Here is a 4525-nt window from a genome sequence, read left to right on the forward strand (position 1 = left end):
GTGGAAAAAGCTAATGTACTCAATGATTTTTTTGCCTCTGTCTTCACGCACAAGGTCAGCTCCCAGATTGCTGCACTGGGCAGTACAGCATGGGGAGAAGGTGACCAACCCTCTGTGGAGAAAGAAGTGGTTCAGGACTATTTAGAAAAACTGGACGTGCACAGGTCCATGGGGCCGGATGCGCTGCATCCGAGGGTGCTAAATGAGTTGGCGGGTGAGATTGCAGAGCCATTAGCCATTATTTTTGAAAACTCATGGCGATCGGGGGAGGTCCCAGATGATTGGAAAAAGGCTAATGTAGTGCCCATCTTTAGAAAAGGGAAGAAGGAGGATCCGGGGAACTACAGGCCAGTCAGCCTCACCTCAGTCCTTGGAAAAATCATGGAGCGGGTCCTCAAGGAATCAATTATGAAACATTTAGAGGAGAGGAAAGTGATCAGGAACAGTCAGCATGGATTCACGAAGGGGAAGTCGTGCCTGACTAACCTAATTGCCTTCTATGATGAGATAACTGGCTCTGTGGATGAGGGGAAACCAGTGGATGTGTTATTCCTTGACTTTAGCAAAGCTTTTGATACGGTCTCCCACAGTATTCTTGCCGCCAAGTTAAAGAAGTATGGGCTGGATGAATGGACTGTAAGGTGGATATAAACCTGGCTAGATCATTGCGCTCAACGGGTAGTGATCAATGGCTCCATGTCTAGTTGGCAGCCGGTTTCAAGCGGAGTGCCCCAATGGTCGGTCCTGGGGTCGGTTTTGTTTAATATCTTTATTAATGATCTGGAGGATGGTGTGGACTGCACTCTCAGCAAGTTTGCAGATGACACTAAACTAGGAGGCATGGTAGATACACTAGAGGGTAGGGATCGGATACAGAGGGACCTAGACAAATTAGAGGATTGGGCCGAAAAATACCGGATGAGGTTCAACAAGGACAAGTGCAGAGTCCTGCACTTAGGACGGAAGAATCCCATACATGGCTAGGTAGCAGTTCTGAAGAAAAGGACCTAGTGGTCACAGTGGAGGAGAAGCTGGATATGAGTCAACAGTGTGCTCTTGTTGCCAAGAAGGCTAACGGCATTTTGGGCTGTATAAGTAGGGGCATTGCCAGCAGATCGAGGAACGTGATCATTCCCCTTTATTCGACATTGGTGAGGCCTCATCTGGAATACTGTGTCCAGTTTTGGGCCCCACACTACAAGAAGGATGTGGAAAAATTGGAAAGAGTCCAGCTGAGGGCAACAAAAATGATTAGGGGTCTGGAGCACATGACTTATGAGGAGAGGCTGAGGGAACTGGGATTGTTTAGTCTCCAGAAGAGAAGAATGAGGGGGGATTTGATAGCAGCCTTCAACTACCTGAAGGGGGGTTCCAAAGAGGATGGAGCTTGGCTGTTCTCAGTGGTGGCAGATGACAGAACAAGGAGCAATGGTCTCAAGTTGCAGTGGGGGTGGTCCAGGTTGGATATCACGAAAAACTATTTCACTAGGAGGATGGTGAAACACTGGAATGCGTTACCTAGGGAGGTGGTGGAGTCTCTTTCCTTGGAGGTTTTTAAGGTCAGGGTTGACAAAGCCCTGGCTGGGATGATTTAGCTGGGAATTGGTCCTGCTTTGAGCAGGGGGTTGGACTAGATGACCTCTTGAGGTCCCTTCCAACTCTGATATTCTATGGTTCTATGATTCTATGATTTGTACCCCACTACAGCCAAATCTCCGCCCCGCTGACAGACCTAACCAGAAAGAAACAGCCAAATGCAGTTCAGTGGACTGATGTGTGTCAAAAGGCCTTTAACCAGCTTACGGCAACACTCATGTCTGTCCCTGTGCTAAGGGCCCCAGACATCTACAAACCGTTCCTAGTAACCACAGATGCATCCGAGCGAGGCGTGGGAGCAGTTTTAATGCAGGAAGGACCGGATCAAGAATTCCATCCTGTCCTGTATCTCAGGAAGAAACTGTCTGAGAGGGAAAGCCACTGGTCAATCAGCGAAAAGGAATGCTACGCCATTGTGTACGCACTGGAAAAGCTTCGCCCATATGTTTGGGGACGGCGTTTCCAACTACAAACAGACCATGCTGCGCTACAGTGGCTTCATACCGCCAAGGAAAATAACAAAAAACGTATTCAGTGGAGTTTAGCTGTCCAAGATTTTGATTTTGAAATACAACACATTTCGGGAGCTTCTAACAAAGTGGCTGATGCACTCTCCCGGGAAAGTTTCCCAGAGTTAACTGGTTAAAAATTGTTCTTGGAATGAAACATATTGTTAGTTTTTATATAATCAGTAGTATGTCTAAAGGTACATGTGTCTTATTAACTCTGTTTTCTCCTAGAACTCCAGGAAGAAATCACAGCCAGTGTAGAACCGAATGTCCAACACTATCTGTGATTTGCAGGGCGTGTCATAACTATAAAGGGAAGGGTAACAGCTGTCCTGTGTACAGTACTATAAAATCCCTCCTGGCCAGAGACTCCAAAATCCTTTTCCCTGTAAAGGGTTAAGAAGCTCAGGTAACCTGACTGGCATCTGACCCAAAGGACCAATAAGGGGACAAGATACTTTCAAATCTTGAGGGGTGGGGAAGGCTTTTGTTTGTGCTCTTTGTTTTGGGAGTCGTTCGCTCTTGGGACTGAGAGGGACCAGACATCAATCCAGGTTCTCCCCATCTTTCTAAACAAGTCTCTCCTATTTCAAACTTGTAAGTAAATAGCCAGGCAAGGCGTGTTAGTTTTCCTTTGTTTTCTCAACTTGTAAATGTACCTTTTACTAGAGTGTTTATCTTTGTTTGCTGTACTTTGAACCTAAGACTAGAGGGGAGTCCTCTGAGCTCTTTAAGTTTGATTACCCTGTAAAGTTATTTTCCATACTGATTTTACAGAGATGATTTTTACCTTTTTCTTTAATTAAAAGCCTTCTTTTTAAGAACCTGATTGATTTTTTCTTGTTTTATATCAAAGGGGGTTGGATCTGTATTCACCAGGGAATTGGTGAAGGTCTCTCAAGGCTTCCCAACTAGCCTTGGGATGGTGGGAGTGGACCAGAGCTAAGCTGGTGGTTAAGCTTAGAAGTTTTCATGCAGGCCCCTACATTTGTACCCTAAAGTTCAAAGTGGGGATACAGCCTTGACACCTTCCAATGGAGAAAATGGCAGAGATCCCTAGAGCAGGGTCAAGTAGAATGCATAAGGAATTAATACCATGTTTGGAAGCTGAACAAAATGAATACAAACTTTATGCTGAGAGGTTGACCAACACTATATATGTAGGCTTATTATTACAAAATGGAAAAAAAGATCATTCAAGATAAATTCTGACTCTATCATTTCCTCTCTGAGAAAATAATTCTGCTCATCAGTCTCCTGATGGCCTTTTTTCATCTCGGTGTTTCTCAGTTCGTAGATCATTGGGTTCACCATCGGGATTATTACAGTGAAAATGACTGAGACCAACTTTCCTATGGAGAATTTCTGGAAAGACCAAGCATAAATGAAGATGGAAGGTATGAATTGTAAACACACAACTGTGATCTGGGTACCCCAGGTGGACAGAGCCTTGTGCTTCCCTTCTGTGACATGGTTCTTTATTTTGACTAAGATGGTGGTGTACAAAATTAGCAGGATGATGAACATTACTATGACAAGCATCCCGCTGTTGGAGACCATCAGCAAATCGACCAAGTAGGTATACGTGTAGGCTAGTTTGATTACTTGTGGGACATCACAGTAGAAATTGTCCAGGACATTTGGAGCACAGAATGACAACTGAAGGTTCAGTACAATTTGAACAATTGAGTGAGCCAATCCACCCAGCCATGCCCCTGCCACCAGCCCCACACACATGTTCATGATAGTCAAGTACCACAATGGTTTATAGATGTCCACATACCAATCAACAGCCATCAATACAAAAACAACAATCATAGCACCAGCAATGAAGTGGAAGAAGAACATCTGGAGGATGCTCTCATTGAATGAGATGTTTTGGCATTGGAAGAGGAGACCCAACAGCAATTTGGGAGCAGTGACGGAGGAGTCTCTGACATCTAGGAAAACCAAGTTGGCCAGCAGGAAGTACATCGGGGTGTGGAGCCATTGATTGGTAATTACCGTGGTTATGATGGTGAAGTTTCCCAGCCATGTTGTAACATAGACTATGAAGAAGATGACAAACAGGCATTGCTACAGCTCGCGACTCTGGGTGAGGCCCAAAAGGACAAATTCTGTCACTGTGGAGGAGAAGTTCTGCTGTTCCATTTACTAGCCTCAAAACATGTCTACAGAGGGAAATGTAATAATTAGTATGAAGAAGTTTTTATTACTCCCTCCTTGAATTGCTAATATTAAGTCAATGTCAACTCCTCTTAACAGAATTTAGTTTAGGGATTTTCTTAGCTTACTAAATTCAGTCAGTTTCAGTGGAGGACAACCATGCTTCATCAAACCCTAGGAGCTACACCTGTGCTCATCCTCAGTTCTGGAGTAATTGGGAGTGAAGAGGAACATCCTATACACCAATTCAAGTC

At 44.6% G+C, this 4525-nt stretch overlaps 1 pseudogene; it reads right to left on the minus strand.

The window, feature by feature from the left end:
- Positions 1-3322: 3322 nt before the first annotated feature.
- On the minus strand, positions 3323-4256 carry LOC128847071 (olfactory receptor 4D9-like; annotated as a pseudogene).
- Between the last annotated feature and the right edge of the window lie 269 nt (positions 4257-4525).

The sequence above is a fragment of the Malaclemys terrapin genome, chromosome 12 (assembly GCF_027887155.1).
Source record: "Malaclemys terrapin pileata isolate rMalTer1 chromosome 12, rMalTer1.hap1, whole genome shotgun sequence".
NCBI lineage: Eukaryota > Metazoa > Chordata > Testudines > Emydidae > Malaclemys > Malaclemys terrapin.